This window comes from Anas platyrhynchos, chromosome 5 (genome assembly GCF_047663525.1).
Source record: "Anas platyrhynchos isolate ZD024472 breed Pekin duck chromosome 5, IASCAAS_PekinDuck_T2T, whole genome shotgun sequence".
Lineage (NCBI taxonomy): Eukaryota > Metazoa > Chordata > Aves > Anseriformes > Anatidae > Anas > Anas platyrhynchos.
In genome coordinates this window covers 393608-414157 of record NC_092591.1, presented here as the reverse complement: position 1 = coordinate 414157, position 20550 = coordinate 393608, and the positions used below count along the sequence as shown (strand labels likewise).

Sequence of the window (20550 nt, the reverse complement as noted above, 5' to 3'; positions counted from 1 at the left end):
GGTGCTGAGGCAAGGGGGCTGCTGTTTTGAAACGATAGTATTGTAAATGGGGTCCCTTTTGTGTTGTTGAGGGATGGGTGCTAATGCTGGCAGCTGAATGATTGATTCTCTTGTGACTGTTTTCATTTGTTAAAGCTGAAACACGGTGTACGACACGGGACTTGACGACCAGAGCTGCTTTTGGCAAGGTGAGTGATGAACAGATATAGAAGGTAATTTAGGGGTGCAGTTGTCACTGCAGTTACTGAACTACACAAAGTACAGTAAAAATCCTGTTTATATTTCAGGGGTGTTGTAGCTGGCCTAAGAGAGCAGATGGAAGCATCTGCCTCGAGGGGAGGGGAGGGCGCGGAGGTAAGGCAGCAGCTGAGAGTAACTGTCCCAGCTGTGCTGTGGCTTTGGATGCTGCTTCAGCCTATGCTTTTCTTTTTGTTTCACATTTGTCTCACACAGGCTGAGTGGGGCCAAGCTGCACTCTGAAGAGCAGCACGAGAAGGGCGGGCTGGTTGTGAGCTGGATTGGAGCAGAACGGCCAAGTAGCACGAGGTGAGTGCGAAGGGTATCCATCTTGCTTTGCAGGTGCCGTGGCAGGCTCTCCACAGAAGCGGTTGAGGATTTGAGAAGAGGTTGCAGATGATCAAGGAGCGACACGTGCAGGGATGGCTTGAAAAGGGTATGGCTGCTTTCTCTTCTGTTTATCAGGTGTCCCAGGCAATGTGGGCTGTGGTGTTAGTCTTTAGAATCGGAACAAAGCAGGTGCTGAAATGCTGTGTCTGTTTTTTTTTGTGTTGGGGTTGCACCTTGGTGAGTGTAGGGATGGGTTTTAAGTGGGTGCAGCGGAGGGCCTGGCCCCAGTGTCCTGTAGTGTCTTTTGACCCATCAGCATAGCCTTTTGGTTCTCAGGTAGCTTACTGAAGTAAGTGATTTTTCCTGCGAGTGGAATGGATTTTTTTTTTTTTTTGGCGTGTAATCAGTTCTGCTCCTAGATTTTTCTTTTAATGTAAATAAAAGATCGAGCTAATTCCAGATGGAAAAAAAAATCAGTTACTTTCTTGGTCAGTTTGTCCTTTTAATATTCAAAGCTGCAGCAAAAGCATGGGGATTTTTGTTTCTAGAAACACCCTAGCTCTCCTGTCTGCACTCTGCATGCTGTTGAGCTAAGCCATATAAATGAATAAAGAAACCACAGCTACTGCTCCTTTCTGATTTTTTTTTTTTTTTTTTTTTTTTTTGTGCTTTCCCCCTTGCACTTTCCCAGGTGATTAGCTTCAGGTTCCAGGTGGGACCTAGTGGTAACTGAGTTGCAGGTATTCCATGACAGAGCTCATTCTGCCTGGGCTGCTTTTTGGGGTAAGCGCTTTGTTTTTCCTTCAGTCGGTTGCAGGGTTCTTTAGGTGGGTCAGAGTCTATGGACTGATGCGTTTTCCAGTAGAAACCGGTACGCATATCTTTTTGAGTTGGTAACTGGTAGGATCTGTCACTGTAAAGCAATCTAGTAGTAGGTGCCTGTATTGCACGCAGCTCTTCCTCAGGTGAGTAGTTATTATGGCAGTTTTACGGATGGTATGGTGATGTTACTTTGTGTGTTTGCTTTGTGGTTCTGGGTCCCTTCTGATTTTTGCAGAATTACGGGGCTTTTTGTGATTCTTTGCCTGTATGTCAAATCTTATCAAAGTTACAACCTTGCTGTTAAAGTGATGGAGCAGGGTTTAGTTGAAATGTATGATGGAAGCTCCCTGTGTGAGCATGTGTCTGAAAATGGCAGCAGTGGGCACGTAAGGGGTAGTCTGTTTCAAGTTTAGGGACAGTTTGTTATATTTCTGGAGCTTTTGCCTGTGTGTTTTCTGTCTGTCGAGTCTTTAGACCATAAAGCTGTGAGGAATGTTTTAACAATTCCAATTCGTGTCCATAAATTCGTGTCCATAAAGAATAATTCTGTTTGAATCCTGTCTGCCTCTGGGCCCTGCAATGGCAGTTTAATTCTTGAACCACAGATGCAGTGTGCCCCAGTCTCCCCCTCATTCCAGTCAATTTATCACGACTTCAGAAAACACTCCTTAAATTTATGAACCTGTTTGCTTTTGTTATTCCTGACTTCTAGTTCTAACAGTTACAGCCTTTTTTCCTGTCTTCTTCGAGATTAACTTAACACTGCTATAGATGTGTCTGTGAATGACTGGGGAAGAATGTTTTAATTACTCGTGAAGCGTCAAATAAGAAAGCTGTTTGTGTTTGATGTCTGGGAGTTTCAGAACAACTGATAACAACTAGTGACTGTTATGGGATACTATGAGGATCCTTGGTATCTGGCCAGGGGGGCCAAGAGATTAAGAGGAAGAAAAAAGAAGCTGAAGGACGGTTGGGAGACAAGACCTGTGGAGAGTGTACAGAGAGTGTTCCATAAACTTGGAATAGTGCCAAGTAAGTACAAAGGGTGAGAGGAAGACTACGAGCCTTCAGCATGAAAGACCCCTAGAGACCCCCAGAGGAGACTGATGCGCATGCTCCAGTAGGAGGAACCGGACCCCGGAAGCTAATTATAATAATCTACTTTTTTAGAAGTAGTAATGAATATGTATTAGTCTAGGTGCATAAAAATCAGCTGCTTGATGTAACTGGTGTGCGTCCTGGTGGAGCAGAGACTCCCGGTGCACCCAGCGCTGTTTGCTTACCTCTATTCCTTTATATTCTTTTAATAAATCCTATTTTTTTATTTAATCCTAATTTGAATCCTGAGCCATTTATAACAATTTGGGGGCTCGTCCGGGATGGCTATAGTTCCTGAATTCTGATTTAATCTAGGAGAGGCGCCCCACCATTTGGTGGCTCCTGTTTGAGTCAGATCGGGACTAATGCCATCCTGAACCTGAATAAAGGTAAGCAAAGAATTTGATTTTTTTTTGAGCTCCCTTGTTGCCGGCTGTTTTTTGCCCGTAATTCTGCGCGCGAAGATCCGGACGAAGACGACAGGGTCGTTTGGATACCGTTCGGTTGGATTCCGGTGTCCGGAATTAAACCGGATGAAGACGACAGTCGTTTGGATACCGTCTGGTTCGATCCCAGACGAAGACAGCAGAGACGCTGGTGGATACCGTCCGATTGGAGTCTGGACGAAGACGACTGATTCGTAAGATACCGTCCGGTTGGGTAAGGGTACGGTTGCCATTTTTTGTGTGTGTGAGTGTAACTGAGACTTCTAAAGTCAGCGTGGAGGTCTTTTTGTTTTCTCACTGGTTCTAATCTCCTGTCGGGGGGGCTGGGCTGGTGAGAAGAGGGATACGTGGGTGGGTGATAGGTCCTAAACCCCCTGCAAGACACTCTCACTGGGCAGCCAAGGGCTGTGGGAATTGCCACTAGTAAAATTCCCGGATGGGTCAGATAAAATCGAAGACCAAGGACCAGAAAGGGAGCAAATTACTAGATATATGACCAAAAAGTCCATTATGAATAATGATTAGAAATTGGAACAATAGGGGCCCCAGAAAATTAAAAAGTAAATTAAAAATGATCCAGTATTTTATGACAGAATGACCAAAAGAACCCTTAAGACCCCCTGTATTTTGATCCACAGAGGAGGGGGTCTGTCAGGCTTTGAACATTAATAGTAGAATACCTGTGGATCCAGAAAAGAGCAAGCTGAAACATTGGAATTAGAAATTAGAGAGCAATTGATTAAGAATGAATATGTGCTACTGTGCTGTGCTGCGCTTATACCACCAGATAACAGGAGCCTCTCGGACCCCGAGAACCAGATCAAAAACAACCTCATGGTTCAGACTTTAACCAAGGGGTCTAAAATAAGGAAGAGTGTTCACAAAGGGACAGATTATGCATATGTATAGGAATGTTCATGTATATGTAACTTTTTACTAAAGCAATTTGTCACATTAGGCGTGCACGACTTTGGTGGGACTACCCGCCCCGTGCTGCACGGAACTGAGTAAACATACCTACTTTACAATCTTACTGACTGTGGAGTCAGCTTTCTGTGAGTCATTTTGGTGAGCCAGGCAGGAGACACTCTGCTCGGCTGCGGGATCGGCTGCAGCGTGGACGCCCCTAGGTGCACCCTGAGTGTTTTTGCTCGGAGGGGACTCCACTCTCAGCTGCTCACCGCAGGAGCAAAGATCTCCTGAAACTGCAGACAAACGGTATGTTTCTGGCTGCTGGAGGGATACTAACTGGAGTGTTAATAATTGTATGTGTTTTTATGTATGTATTTTGTGTTGAAAGTATTTGTGTAAATGTAAGGGTTTGAAACAAAGTGTTACAAGTCACTTCATGAAAAACACAGTCAGAGACAATACTTATTTGGTTGGTTATCATTCTAAATTATATTCCTGTGGTATGAATGAGATGTGCTGGAGGCCTCCGTGTGCGAGTGTGCTGTGTGAGTGAGACGCAGCGTTGCTGCAAAGCGAGTGCAGAGTTCCGATCCGTTGTTCCGTACTCTCCGCAAAGGGAGTGGGCAGAGACGAACGAAGTGCTTGACAGACTGAAAAGAAGTGCTGTTTTATCCAAGTTTTGAGTGGTGGTGCCTAATATATGGGCCCGGTGTATCTTGTGTATCTTGTGTATCCTATTTTTGCTCTTAAATGTTTTGACTGTGACAAGAAAAAGGCAGGAGCATGATATGACATGCTTCCTGCAACATATGAGGCCCGCACAGGCCGAGACCTGGACTCACTGAGACCCAGACTCGCTGAGACCTGAACAGGCCGAGAGACCGGAGCGGCGCCGAGAGACCGGAGCGGCGCTGGGAGGCCCGAGACACTACGGAGGGAACTACCGCTGGACGGAGAGAGCCCTGAGAGACGCTGCAGAGCCACGGACGGCTCTGAGAGACACAGAATAGACCTGACAGAAGCTGCAAAACGCGGGGAAATTGAAGTAATTGCAGAACATCCGAGATCGAGTTGCTACGGGAGACCAGAGGCGTCAGTGGACACTGGTAGCTGACCCTCACCGTGAGGCGAGTCGGCACAGAGCAGAGGGGCGGACATCAGGACCCTGCAGCCTGTCTGACGTGACCATGGAGGCAGCGGCAGCAGCGGCTGTGCTGCTTCACTCTGGCATTCTTTTTATAAAAGGTTTATCTTGCAATGCAAAAAAGACTATTAGTCCCCAGATCGGTGTTATAACTATTACTAATGACGACTTAGCTCTATTGCGGGGCAGGAGTGCAGAGACGCAGATTACACTGCCGAACGACCACCGGCAGGCTCTTTCACAAACCTAAGGTTGCAGCTGGCACTGCCTGCAGCCGTATAGCAGACGTTACACTCTCTTTCCTAATTAGTAATCATGTGTCTCATCCATTTGTGGTGAATGGCCAGTGACAAAAAGAAAAGGGGGGAGACAAAGACAGAAACGGTACAAGGAGGATGCCACTGACACTAACAGCATGGGTAATAGGAGTAGTATAAGTGACACAGGTGATGGTGCGGGGCGCTCTGCCTGCTGCTCGCCTTCGCCTGACTGTGCACTGCTGCCAACGGTGCTAGAGTAAAATGTGAAGACTGCTCAGATGGCAGTGATGAGAGTGCTTGTGTGAAGAAGATGTGTACTGAATCTGACTTTGTGTGCATAGATATCAATAAAGTGTGTAACCAGCAGAGAGACTGCAAGGACTGGGGTGATGCCCCTGAAGGAATGCAACATAAATGAATGTGACTGTCCAGCTGGGTTTGAGTTTGTAGACAAGAGAAACTGTGGAGATATTGATGAATGTCAAAACCCTGGTATCTGTAGTCAAATCTGTATCAACCTGAAAGGTGGCTACAAATGTGAACGTAGCCGTGGCTATCAGGTGAATCCTGCTACAGGAACCGGGAAAGGGCCATACTGATACAAAAACACAAATAACATCTGTGATTACAATGACGCTGCTAAGCAGGGTTTAGGGGTTTGTAGCATGGAGACAAGGGGTAACAACTACAGTGTTTGGAACAATTGTGCAGCTTTGGCCTTACCTCCTGATGTGCTTCTGATTTGTGGGGATGGGGCCTGGCAAGGTATCCCTGCAAATGCTATCAGATGTCCATGTTACTTAGATAAACTCATTGTATTTGCTCCTAGCTTGTTACAGTTGCGTGAGGTCACCAGACATAAATGGGCATTGCTTGCATCGGATTGCAATGATAATGTTGAATTGTGTGGGGTTGCAGCTAGAGCGGCATTAGCAAGTTCAGTGCCTGGAGTGGCATCTGCGGCCGCACGTAACAACTTAGAAAAATTGGTATGCTGGGCCAAGAAGCAAGCCTATGCCATGACAGAGATACTTGAGGAGATGTTACCAGATCAAAATAGTCTGCGACATGCGCTCTTACAGGATCAAGCTGCTATTGACTTTTTGCTTTTGGCTCAAGGGCATGGGTGTGAGGGACTGTACCTTGTTTTACTGACTACTGAAACAGCTGTGAGAACCGCAGAAAGGGACCCATGCATCCAGAATAAAAGGACCAGTAACTACTGAAACTTGGAGAGTTGAGCCCGCTCCTGGGAAACTGAAACTCAAGCTAAGGAAGAACTAATATTCTGGCAACGAGGCTCTGCAGGCTCTGCATGAATTAAGGATGCCAAATAAAGGGGACAAGCCTGAAGGGAGGAAAGGGAGAAGGCAAGACCAGGGCAGGACCCTCCACTGCGGTGTGTATGGTCTACCGAGGGAAGCAACCCCTATGGGTATTGACTGCCGAGTGAGAGGGCCTCGACTGGACTTCTCCCACACTAAGGTCAGGTTGTCCTGAGAAAATAACATAAGAACCTTTTTTTTAACCTATATAAAATTGTGATTCGTTTTCCAGGAGCTGGATCACCCTGACAGGCCGAATGGTAACACAAGCCTGAATCAACCCTGAAGGTGTTTGCCTATTATGATCCAGATACGTGGGCAGAAGACAGATCCTGGGACTATAGGACCCCAGTATATATACTTAATAGAATAATTAGGTTATTAGCTGTAATAGAAATAGTTATAAATGATGAGAACTGCTTTGTATCAAAATAGCCTAGCTTTGGATTATTTACTAGCACAAGAAGGAGAAGTCTGTGGAAAATTTAGCTTTAGTAATTGCTGTTTAAAAATTGATAAAAAGGGTGTTTCTTCCTAGTAGCTGATAGAAAGTTATGTTCTGGTTTAGGATGAGAAGAATGTTAATAATATGCTGATGTTTTAATTGTTTTTAATTGTTACAGAGCAGTGCTTACATCAAGCCAAGGACCAAGCTAAATTCAGCTTCTCACTGTCCTGTCAGCAGGCAGGCTGGGAGGAGGGCCGGACTGCTTGGGGTTAGGTTGGGCATCGGACAGCAGGTGGTGAGCAATTGCATTGTGCATCACTTGTTTCGTACACATTATTACTAGTAGTACTATTATAATCATTATTGTTATTATTATTATTATTATTATTTTCTTGTTTTTATCTCAACTCACAGGCTTCACTTTCCCATTTCTCTCTCCCATCCCAGAGAAGGAGAAAGGGGAGGTGAGCGAGCAACACAAACCTGGAAGGATATGGAATGGGATTTATTTTCATTTATTTTCATTTATTTTTATTTTCATGGCTGCCTGGTGGACCATGGGTTAAAAGAGTGTTATTTTTATTGTTATGTGGTGTAAAGATGTTATTGTCTATACCTTGTATGATACCTTGTCTTACATTATTAATACACTGGGTGATAAATAGTACATTGGTAATAACTTCATTAAAAAAGGAAGGGAATATGTCAATTATGATGCTTAAGGATTGGACCCTCCAAGAACAAACTGATGAAATCCAATTATTAATAACAGAAGAGACACGAATTGGGGATATTAAAAAGAAGATAAGGGATTGTGAGGAATGTTTTAACAATTCCAATTCGTGTCCATAAATTCGTGTCCATAAAGAATAATTCTGTTTGAATCCTGTCTGCCTCTGGGCCCTGCAATGGCAGTTTAATTCTTGAACCACAGATGCAGTGTGCCCCAGTCTCCCCCTCATTCCAGTCAATTTATCACGACTTCAGAAAACACTCCTTAAATTTATGAACCTGTTTGCTTTTGTTATTCCTGACTTCTAGTTCTAACAGTTACAGCCTTTTTTCCTGTCTTCTTCGAGATTAACTTAACACTGCTATAGATGTGTCTGTGAATGACTGGGGAAGAATGTTTTAATTACTCGTGAAGCGTCAAATAAGAAAGCTGTTTGTGTTTGATGTCTGGGAGTTTCAGAACAACTGATAACAACTAGTGACTGTTATGGGATACTATGAGGATCCTTGGTATCTGGCCAGGGGGGCCAAGAGATTAAGAGGAAGAAAAAAGAAGCTGAAGGACGGTTGGGAGACAAGACCTGTGGAGAGTGTACAGAGAGTGTTCCATAAACTTGGAATAGTGCCAAGTAAGTACAAAGGGTGAGAGGAAGACTACGAGCCTTCAGCATGAAAGACCCCTAGAGACCCCCAGAGGAGACTGATGCGCATGCTCCAGTAGGAGGAACCGGACCCCGGAAGCTAATTATAATAATCTACTTTTTTAGAAGTAGTAATGAATATGTATTAGTCTAGGTGCATAAAAATCAGCTGCTTGATGTAACTGGTGTGCGTCCTGGTGGAGCAGAGACTCCCGGTGCACCCAGCGCTGTTTGCTTACCTCTATTCCTTTATATTCTTTTAATAAATCCTATTTTTTTATTTAATCCTAATTTGAATCCTGAGCCATTTATAACAAAGCCTTCTAGGCTTTATGTCCTTGAATTTACGTATTAGAAGTAGGTTTATGAGGGGTTGCCAGGTACGTTGTTTTTGGGAAACCGTGGGGTATGGTTCCTTGAGTGCATAAGTGCAGTAGTGCCAAGAGAGTGAGCAGGGCCACCTTCTTCATCTCTGCAGAATAAGTCTGTTCGGGCACACTTCTCAGGTAAACGTAGTGAGCAGATGAGGTAAAGGAGCTGGGAACAGAGAGGTATTGCACAGTAGCATGTTGCATCAGTAGTAGTCAGCGTTGCGGAGGAGGTGGGTGTCAGGGCTGGCGTGCTAGTGAATGCTGGTTCTCTGTTTTTGCAAGTGATGATGAACCTGTTTGACGTAATTCCATTTGAAAAAGTTCCAGTTACTGTCGGCTGTGGTTATGAGGTGCCTCAGGATGTGCTTATTTTCTTGTTTCCGCCCTTCCCTCATGCAGCCTTGGAGAGATGAAGTCCCCATGGTGTGGAGTGGTGCAAAAAGGTAAGGGGGTTGTCAGCCCGGTCAGTTTCCTTCACCAATGCTAAGGCAAGTCTTTGAAGAGAAACAGCCTGGTTGCTTGTGCTGCACCCTGTTGAACTAAGCCAGACCAAAAACAGGGCTGCTGTTCCTCCTGCTCTCTTTACCTCTTCTCATCTTGCAGAGGAATGGTCCAACAATTCGGGTTAATAGGGGACAAGAGAACAAAGGGGTTTCAGAATAACTGCTAACTGTTATGACTATTGCATGGGGCACTATGCAAGTCTCTGACATCCAGCCAAGATGGACAAAGGAGAAGGACAAGGGAAAAGCCTGGGAGGAAGACTATGAGCCTTCAGTACGAGAGACCCGCAGAGGGACCACCAGAGACTGGTAACACATGCGCCAGTGGGCGGGTTCGGATTCCAGGAACTAGTTATAATAACCCTGCCTTTTCTAGAAGTAGTAATGAATATGTAATAGCCTAGGAGCATAAAAACCAGCCGCCTGCTGTGACTTGTGTGCGTCTCGGTGGAGCAGAGACTCCCGGCGCACCCAGTGCTGTTTGCTTACCTCTATTCATTTAAAAAATTGTAAACTTTGATTGTAATCCTATTTGGGACTTAGTCATTTATTACAACAGACAACCTTGTAAAATGCAGACAACCAGAATCCTTACAACAATTAAGTGGAAATCACGGTGTAAGAAACATTACCACCTCAAAGAGTAAAAGCCTCAAAAGAAATGTGACTTGTAACAGGCCAGCAGCTGTGTGTTTTCGGTGAAGCACCAGGTAGAGTATGAACCTGGATTGCACAGTTAATGGGGAAACGGGAGGGTCCTGGTCCTTGGGAGGGGAAAAAAAAAAAAGTATATAAACTGTGTATGGAATCGGTAGGTGCCCTCCTGCTCGCGGGACACCCGCCATTGTAATCTCAAATAAAAATGCTACTGTACTGAGATCCTCTCCTGAGCCTATGTTATTTCCCAACGATTGATTCACGGTTTTAAGGTTTCAGGGATAGGGCCCTAGGGTTGGGTTTCAGGGTAAGCGTTCTCGGGGTTTATGTTTAGGATTTCAAGGTTTTTAGTTTTAGGGTTGGCGTTTTAACGGTTAGGATTTTAGGGATTTGAGGGTTAGGGTTTTAAGGGTTTCAGGGTTAGCGTGTCAGGGTTTTAGAGTTTTTTGGGTTGTAGTGTTGATAGTTTTTTTAGGGTTAGGTTCTTTGGGTTTTATTTTTGGTCAGTTATTTACGGTTAGGGTTTTAAGATCTTATTTTTTTTTTTTCAGGTTAGGTTCTCCTGGGTTAGGGTTTTGAGCGTCTTAATATTTTGGGTTGGGTTTGGGATTTGAGCGTCTTAATTTTGTGGGCTTGGGCGCTGTGAGCGTCTTAAGTGTTTGGGTTAGGGCTTTTAGGCATAGGTCTTCAGGGGTTTAGTGTGGTGGATGTAATACACAATAAATGTTTGTTCATTGTCTTTTGTAAAAACAAGGAGTTCTGTTTGAGGAATGGGAGTTGTGAAAACTCCCTGCTGAAGTAAGGAGCTGTATAATGCTTAGCTAGACACTATGAAAATTCCTTTGCTTAATGTAACAAAAAAGAGAACCCTCTCCCCTTCTCTCCTTCTGCATCTCAGTAGCCTCTTTTGTTCAAAAGACACTGCTGCAAAGTTCATGTAACCATCTCCTGATAAGTTGTTAAACTAGTGTATCAACATCCTGCCTTCCTGTCTCACGCTGGGCCAACATGACCAAATAAAGAAAGAAGTTGAACCACAACGCCGAGGAAGACTACGGCCTTCATCTTCACGACCACCAGAGGGACAGAGACGACCCCCTAGCAACAGTGCGCGCAGTCGCAGAACACACCCGGACATGCTGCGTAATCCTGAAATCACCAAGATATAAAAAGGGACCCTGGGGGGGGTGAGGTGCGCGCCGTTGGCGGAGCCGAGACTCCCCGGCCGCCCAGCGCTGTTTTGCTTGCTGTTGCTTACTCAATAAATTCCTTTCTATTATTAAAGCAATGCTCTCTGAAAAATTAATTAAGAGGGAGCTTATAACAAATTTGGTGCCGTGACTCGGATGAAGGCAATCTGATTGAAAGACCTTCGGAGGGGGCGCCCCGCTGATTTCAGCGGCCTTCGCTAGGACTACTTTCATTCAAATCCTTCACCGACGAACCCTAAATTCGGCAGCAAGCAAATAAAGCCGGCAACCCCTAGTAATCTTTGTGCACGAAGACCGAACGAAGACTCAGGAGTGAGTAAGTATAGGCCGGTGATCCGTTCGGTTGGGGTTGGGTATCCTGGAGCGTAGCGTTGTGAGACGTCCAATTGCGGACGAAGCGAGTGCGGACCCCTCGGTAGTGCGGTTCCCACATCCCGCGAGGGACTGGGCCACGAAAAGGGGGAAGCGATTTGTGTGTGTGTGTGTGAAGGCGCTCCAGAAGATGGGACAGAAGAAGAGTAAGCCTTCTGGTCCCATGGGCAGGGTAACGTCTGATGTTAGGTTACCCTGGGATTAATGATTAAAAATTGGCAGGATTCCCCTTTTAGGCGGGGAAGCAATAAAGTAAAAATGATACATTATTGTGTTGAAGTTTGGGGTGGTAAACAGATTCGAGGAGACCACCTTTACTGGCCTGTATTTGGGTCCTTTGAAGATTGGGTTTGCCAGGCCCTAAATATTTATGTAAACTCAAAGGAACCTTTTAGTTTGGAAGAAAGTGAATATGGACATTTGTGGATCAGCTTGGAAACTCAAGCCGATTTATATCCTCTAAAAGAAAAAGGAGGGGATGGGAGGCAGAAGAAAAACCGAGAATTAGAGATCCCAGCCCCACTGTCTCCCTATATTTCACCACCACCACCTGCAGCCCCTCCGACTCCCGGGCTTCCTAATCCGCAACCCCAGGGAGACTCTGATAGCGACTCTGACTCTAGCGTTCAGGGACCAGCGACTAGGAATATGTGGCCATCCCCATTAACTCCGGGGACGTCCGAGATTTTAAGAAAGAGACAGGAGGAGGGTAAGCGAGCTTTAATGGCAACTGACACAATGTTTCCAGCTGCTGAGGAATAATTCTAACTGGAATAATAATTGTACATTGTATATTGTATATATAAAAGCCGGGGCATTTTTGTTAAAGTGTTCTTTTATACATATGTTAATATGTAAATATGAAAATATAAGAACTGCCATTGAGGTGTATGTTTAAGGGAACAAAATTTTCCCAGGCATATTATCGGTTCATCAGGTTTAAATGTTCCCAGTGTAATTGTCTACAGGCAGTTAATTTCCAGTGGTCTGATTTTACTTGTGTATCTATATATTGTGGATTTTGGAGGGATTGGGATTGACTAGTAAAGAGCTTCTAGGAAAACGGTGGAATATTAACCACTGCAGATTACAATAGGAAAAGTTCAAAGCAAAGAAATCCCGAGGAAAAGCCCCCTAGGATGTATACTAACACATTGAAGGGATATAGTGGGGTAAGAGGGTACAGAGAGTAAAAGAACCCTTATTAAATATTGTAATCAGTGGTGGCCACTTTATAAACTAGAGGATGGAGCGGAGTGGCCCCTAAATGGAAGTATTAATTATAATACCATATTACAGTCAATGTTGTTTTTGTGGAAAGAAGGAAAACAGGATGAAATGTTGTATATTGATGTTGTTTCAGCATCTTGGAGGGAAAAGGTACGGAATTAAGTTGGCCCCTGACTGAGCCTTTGATGTCGGCATTAGAAAAGTAAAGGCTAGAGAAAGATAAAGGAAGTGTTAAAAGGTTTGTTGAAAGTGTTAAAGGTATTCGAAGTTGAATGAGCAGGGAAAGGTGATGTAGGCATTATCTAAGTAACAATCTAGAAGTTTTGGTATATTTGCATATTTGCTGTGGTGTTTGTTCAGTTTCCCAAGCATCAGGGAGGGGGGAACAGCCTGCTCCACCAGGGGCCTCTCCAGCGGCAGCAGGGGGGCTTCGGCTCCAGCGCCTGGAGCGCCTCCTCCCCCTCCTTCTGCACTGACTTTGGTGTCTGCGGGGGGGGTTTCTCGCTCTCCCAACTGCTGTTACTTGTAAAGTATCAGGGATTAAATTAACTAATGAAACCCTAAATGTGATGGGGGTAGAAGGGACTGGGATAACAGTGCCACTTTTGGGGGATACCAAGCTGAGACTAGGGGATAAAATGATCATTGGGCAATTACTGTATGTATCCAAGGCAGGGACTAACTTGTTGGGAAGGGATTTGATGATTAAATTGGGCATTCAACTAGTAAATTGTTACACTAGAATAACAGTGTTATTAATGGAGTGCTCTCTGGCCCTGAGAGCAAACATACATGTATATTCACCTCTGACTGGAAAGACCCTGAAATGGGTGCGGAAGCAACAATATAGGTGGACAATTATACCTCAGGGCTATACAGGGCCACCTATCTATTTGGGTAAATTCTAAAAAAGATTTTGGAACAATTACAACCTCCCAAGGAGGTATTAATGTTACAAATATGTGGATCATTTTAAGGAAAATTGATACTCCCTGATGGGAGAGAAATGCTGAATAAAGTGATAATGAGGCAAATATTAACTGTTTTACATCAGAAGAGTCATTGGGAGGTGCAAGCAATGTGTGATGTTGTTCTAAGAAAGCATGTCTGTGTAGGAATATATACTTTAGGGAAGCACACATGTAGAGGATGTACTACTATATGTCAAAAGGTAAATAAAAAGGCCTTCTGTAACCTATCTAGAGGGGGACGGGAGCCAGGGCTTTGACCTTTCCAAAGTATACAGGTAGACTTTACTGAGTTACTTGTTTGTCCTAATTGACCACGTGACTGAATGGGTGTAAAGCTTTACTGCAAGGATCAAAGCAGGCCTTAGAGATTGAGTGGGATTTTCACAGCCCCTGGCACCCCTCCTCTTCTGGAAAGGAAGAGTGAATGAATGGTGAAATTAAGAAACAACTAACAAAACTTGTGCTGGAAACTAAGGCTTCTTGGGTAAAATGCTTACCCCTTGCACTGTTAAACATATGGACACAGCCCAGAACTGATGTAGGAATTTCTCCTTTTGAAATGCTATATGGTATGCCCTATGACTTGGAACTGCCACTTGATCACCCTCAATTCTAATTAAGACTTGGAAAGAGACTGCTTTAACACCACGATGGGGAAGGCCCCTATGTTGTTTTGCTTACCACAGAAACGGCTATTCGAACTGCGGAGAAAGGATGGACGCATGCCAGCCGTGTGAAAGGACCAATCCGGGAAGGTAAATGGGAGGCAGCTCCAGGCCCTGACGACTTGAAGCTGACGCTAAGACAGACTCGATAAGTATTGTATATTATCTGTGTATCGTGGGAAGGGGAGGAGGCCCTGTTTCAAAGGCTCCCTAGTAGGTTCCCCTGAAGAACACTGCTGCTGCCAAGAAGAACCGATACCTTGTAGTTCGCTGCAACCGAACTGACAAGCGAGGCAGAGAAGTGAAAACGGTGGGGGACTGAGGGGCCGACAATTTAGATGGGCTCCAACCACCTCCTATGATACATGGGAGTCAGTATCATCGTTTTGGTCAGCTATGGGTCTGCGCATCCCCATCAGCCTTTTAAATGGAGCTTGATCAGATGGAAGGATCAATTCGTCATCCAGCAAACAACGACAGCGGGTGCTCCCAGTTTCCGCATCACATTATGTGACCTGGTGTCAGTGCAGCCATGCTTTAACCGATCAGGATTTTATTTCTGCCCAAGTTCTAACCCAGGAAAGGGGTACTGTAATTACCCGAACATGTATTATTGTGCATACTGGGGGTGTGAAACCATTGCTATGGACTGGACACTCGGGGCTGGTCGGAATAAATTCTTACAAGTGGGATATGGGCCGCAAGGTTGTAACCAACAAGCAGGTCCCCGTTACAGGTGGTGAGGGCATGGTATAGGGTATACAGGAACCTTCCACGGAAATAAAGAAATTTGCAAGGTTCTATATATAAATATAACAAACTTGGATGATACTAGCTGGGTACTAGGAAAAATGTGAGGTGTCAGATTTTACAAACACAGAACAGATAGGGGAGGACTCATACTAATGAAAAGGAGGATGCTGATAGGCCCCAGGCAGTAGGACCAAATGAGGTATTGTCAGAAAATGTCCAGGGAATCCAGCCTGCGGAAAATACTACACTTCCAACCCTCGGCAGCCCTACGAGCTCAGGTAAAGCCGAGAATGATAACATAGCTGAGAATAACATATGGGGGGGTCATGAATGCCAGCTACAAATTATTAAACAAAACAAACCCAAATGTAACAAAACACTGTTGATTATGCTTTAGTATAAGGCCTTCATATTATGATGCTATCGGGAATCCTGGGGAGCCCTCCCGCACAAACGAGAACAGCCCTCTACATTGCAGTTGGGGAAAAGACATAAGGGTAACACTAACACAAGTCACTGGAGGTGGTAGGTGTGTGTGCACGGTTCCTAGTGGGAAGTGTCACCTATGTAATATCATGGAGAATGGAAAACAATCAGCCAAGTGGTTAATCCCAGCCAACAACGCTAGGTGGGTTTGTTTGTGAGTGGGCATAACTCCTTGTCTATCACTAAAACTCTTTAATGTGTCTCGTGATTTCTGTATACAGGTGATAATTATACCAAGGATTCTATACCACCCTGAGGATTGTATGTACACCCAGACACAGTGGAAAGTCATCATCTGGAAAGATGGGAACCATTCACGGCTCTAACTTTGGCCACCCTAATAATCCTGGGAGGAGCTAGAGTGGGGACCAGGGTAGCCTCATTGGTTAAACAAAATCAAGAATTTACTTCCTTATGCATTGCTGTGGACGAGGACCTGACCCAAATTGAACAATCCATCTCGGCCCTGGAAAATCTATCAGGTTGCTTTCAGAGGTAGTGTTACAAAATCATAGGGGATTAGATTTGGTTTTTTTTTTTTTTACAACAGGACGGGCTGTGTGCAGACCCGAAAGAGGAATGCTGTGTGTATGCTGATCACACTGGAGAGGTAAGAGATACAATGGCAAGACCCAGGGAAGGGTTGAAAAAAAAAAGGAAACGGGAGAATGAAGCCCGACAGAGCTGGTACGAATCTTGGTTTAATTATTCACCTTGGCCTACTACTTTATTATCAACAATAACAGGACCTTTGTTGTTCTTAATAATAGCACTAACTTTTGGACCATGTATTTTTAATAAATTGATTGCGATTGTAAAGGGACATTTAGAAGCGGCACATTTAATGCTCATACATGCCAGATACGAGCCAATAAGTACCAATAAAGGAATCGAGGAAACATTAGTTCTTAGTAGCCAGGCATTGCAGAGCTTCAATGAACAAAATGAGTAACTAAAAGAAAAAGGAGGGATTGTAATACACAATAAATGTTTGTTCATTGTCTTTTGTAAAAACAAGGAGTTCTGTTTGAGGAATGGGAGTTGTGAAAACTCCCTGCTGAAGTAAGGAGCTGTATAATGCTTAGCTAGACACTATGAAAATTCCTTTGCTTAATGTAACAAAAAAGAGAACCCTCTCCCCTTCTCTCCTTCTGCATCTCAGTAGCCTCTTTTGTTCAAAAGACACTGCTGCAAAGTTCATGTAACCATCTCCTGATAAGTTGTTAAACTAGTGTATCAACATCCTGCCTTCCTGTCTCACGCTGGGCCAACATGACCAAATAAAGAAAGAAGTTGAACCACAACGCCGAGGAAGACTACGGCCTTCATCTTCACGACCACCAGAGGGACAGAGACGACCCCCTAGCAACAGTGCGCGCAGTCGCAGAACACACCCGGACATGCTGCGTAATCCTGAAATCACCAAGATATAAAAAGGGACCCTGGGGGGGGTGAGGTGCGCGCCGTTGGCGGAGCCGAGACTCCCCGGCCGCCCAGCGCTGTTTTGCTTGCTGTTGCTTACTCAATAAATTCCTTTCTATTATTAAAGCAATGCTCTCTGAAAAATTAATTAAGAGGGAGCTTATAACAGTGGATAGTTTGGGTTAGGTCTGTAGGGGTTTGGAGGATTTTTGGGGTTAGGGCTTGCGGCTTTTTTGTGTAAGGGCGGTAAGGGCTAGGGTTCGAGGGAGTGCTGTTAAATGGAGTTCTCGACAACTCGGCCTCTGATTGGCCGTGCCGGCTGTGCAGGGAATGCTGGTAGGTGTAGTTTTCCGGCACAAGGCTTGCGGTAGGCCGCGTTGCGTGCCCAGAGCATGCCGGGAAATGTAGTTCTGGGACTCCGGACTTCCGGGAGGCCATGTTGGGTGCCCAGAGCATACCGGGAAATGCAGTTCTCGGGGACTAGGGTTGGGGTTAGGGACTAGGGCTGGGGCTAGGGTTAGAGTTTAGGGTGAGGGTTGGGGTTGGGGTTAGGGCTAGTGAATGCTGGTTCTCTGTGTTTGCAGATGACGGTGAGCGTGTGTAAACTAATTCCAGTTGAAGAAGTTTCAGTTACTTGCTTGGTGACATTATCAGTTCAACATTAAAAGCTGCAGCAAAAGCAAAAGGGGAGTTTTGCTTCCAGAAACACCCCAGGTCTCCTGTCTGCACTCTGCATGCTGTTGAGCTAAGCCTTATAAATAAGTAAATAAACCAGAGCTGCTGCTCCTCCTCTTTTTGCCTTTTTGTGCTTTCCCCGCATGCGACCTCTGCCGCCACCTGCTGGTGGAAAGCGAGTACTGCAGGCGGCCGGCGGCCGCGCATGTGCATTGCTTATTACGTTTTGTTTTTTTTTTGATGTGTAATTTCCTACGCTCCTAGATTTTTCTTCATATGTAAATGAAAGGTTCGTGCTAATTCCCGTTGAAAATATTTCATTTACTTTCTTGGTTGTATTGTCCTTTCTATGTTCAAAGCTGAGGCAAAAATACGGTAAATTTGGCTTCTAGAAACACCGCAGTTCTTTTGTCTGCACTTCGCATGCTGTAAACTAGGGATAGGTGAAAAAAAATAAAAAAATAAAAGAACACAGCTGCTGCTCCTGCTCTCTTTCTTGTTTTTTGCCCCCTTCTCTTTCCCAGGTGATTGGGTTTGGCTGCTGGGCGAGGCCAAATGGTATATGAGTCCCAGGCATGCTATCAGAGAGCTCCTTCTGCGTGGGCTGCTCTTTGGGGTCGGTGCTTTGTTTATTCTTCTGTTAGCTACATGCAGGGTTCTTTTCGTGGGTCAGAGTCTTGTACGATATTTTAGAGGAAACCAATCTAGTCGTACGTGCATTTATTGCATGAAGCTCTTTGGAGGTGATTAATTGTTATAGCACTTTTATGGATAGGATGTCAATGTTATTTTGTGTGTTTGCTTTGTTGTTCTATGTCCCTCATGATTTTTGCAGGGTTATAGGGCAGATGCCACCAGGTCTACCCCTTTAGTTGTTTTTGTTTTGTTTGATTTATTTTTCTTATTTTCTTTTTCGGAAGGGGGTTTGGGCGTCCTATTTTTTTGGGTTTGGGATTTGAGCATCTTAATTTTGTGGGCTTGGGCGCTGTGAGCGTCTTAAGTGTTTGGGTTAGGGCTTTTAGGCATAGGACTTCAGGGGTTTAGCGTGGTGGATAGTTTGGGTTAGGTCTGTAGGGGTTTCGAGGATTTTTGGGGTTAGGGCTTGCGGCTTTTTTGTGTAAGGGCGGTAAGGGCTAGGGTTCGAGGGAGTGCTGTTAAATGGAGTTCTCGACAACTCGGCCTCTGATTGGCCGTGCCGGCTGTGCAGGGAATGCTGGTAGGTGTAGTTTTCCGGCACAAGGCTTGCGGTAGGCCGCGTTGAGTGCCCAGAGCATGCCGGGAACTGTAGTTCTGGGACTCCGGACTTCCGGGAGGCCATGTTGGGTGCCCAGAGCATACCGGGAAATGTAGTTCTGGGACTCCGAACTTCCGGGAGGCCATGTTGGGTGCCCAGAGCACACCGGGAAATGCAGTTCTCGGGGACTAGGGTTGGGGTTAGGGACTAGAGCTGGGGCTAGGGTTAGAGTTTAGGGTGAGGGTTGAGGTTAGGGTTAGGGCTAGTGAATGCTGGTTCTCTGTGTTTGCAGATGACGGTGAGCGTGTGTAAACTAATTCCAGTTGAAGAAGTTTCAGTTACTTGCTTGGTGACATTATCAGTTCAACATTAAAAGCTGCAGCAAAAGCAAAAGGGGAGTTTTGCTTCTAGAAACACCACAGGTCTCTTGTCTGCTCTCGGAATGTTTTTGAGATAAACCAGATTTTAAAAAACAAAGGAAAAAAAGAAACACAGCTGCTTCTTTTGCTCTCTTCCTACTTTCTTGTGCTTTGCCCCTCCCCTTTCCCAGGTGATTGGGTTTGGGTGCTGGGCGGGGCCGAATGCTATATGAGCCCCAGGCATGCTATCAGAGAGCTCCTTCTGCTTGGGCTGCTCTTTGGGGTAAGTGCTTTATTTTTCCTTCAGTCAGTTGCAGGGTTCTCTAGGCAGACTGGAGCCTATGGATTTCTGGATTTTAAGTGCTTGGAATTCACTCAGTAGCGGGATGTTTAGTAGGGGCTGCTGGCTCACTGTTTTTTTTGGGATGGTGGGATACTCTTCTGTTTTTGAGCTATATTTTAGTCTCTAGATGTATAAACCCACTTGTGTAACTCTCCAGAGGACTAAAACCAGCTTGATTGAATGCTACATGTGGCTTGGCAGCGTAGATGCAGCATTACCAAGAGACTGAGCAGAGTTGTATCAGAGTCACCTCTTTCATCTGCAAAGGGTAAGTTTGATTACCCCGCCAAGGCTTGCGTGTGTGCGTGTCTTTTTGGCATTTGTGGAGCTCAGTTTTTTTTCTTTGTGTGTGTGCATGTTCTTTTTTTTTTTTTTTTTTTTTTTTTTGAGGGTCAAACAGTGTGTTTGCTGAGCGTGGTTAGAATGAGGAGGTGGGGAGCTGCTCAGGACTGGAAGGTTTGGTTTCTAGGAGTATGCGGCATCCTTCCTGTGCGACGTGACTAATTGTTGGGCTGGAACGTTCCAGCTTTTGTGTGTCTTAAGCAATGTAGCTTGTGTAGTGTGTGTTGTGTGGCCCGGGCAGAGTTTGCTGTGGTGCAGTGGGCGAAGAATCTCAGTTAGAGCTGGTGAGCAGCTGAAGTACCAGAGCTGGGAAGAGAGAGGTCTTGCAGCAGGTACGCTGTGTCTGTGAGGTGCCTCAGAGTGTGCTTTTCTGTCTCTTTTTTTGTTTTGTTTTGTTGTTTTTTTGCAGGTGCTTTGTGCGGTCGTGGACAGGAAAGGGAAATCCTCGTGTCGCGGAGCAGGGAGGGAAGGTGAGTGTTGTCAGCCTGGTCATCCCTTATCTGAAGCGAAGGGAAGACACTCAGGTGTTTCCCTCAGAGGGTCCGAGGTGAGTCTGTTTGG

The 20550-nt window shown here is 45.1% G+C and overlaps 1 long non-coding RNA gene across 1 annotated transcript; it reads left to right on the top strand.

The window, feature by feature from the left end:
- The first annotated feature begins 356 nt into the window (after nt 1-356).
- Nucleotides 357-8686, top strand: LOC140002552 (uncharacterized). Its single transcript, XR_011809364.1, has 2 exons — nt 357-673; nt 1259-8686. It is a non-coding gene; the product is annotated as an uncharacterized lncRNA (long non-coding RNA).
- Nucleotides 8687-20550: the final 11864 nt, after the last annotated feature.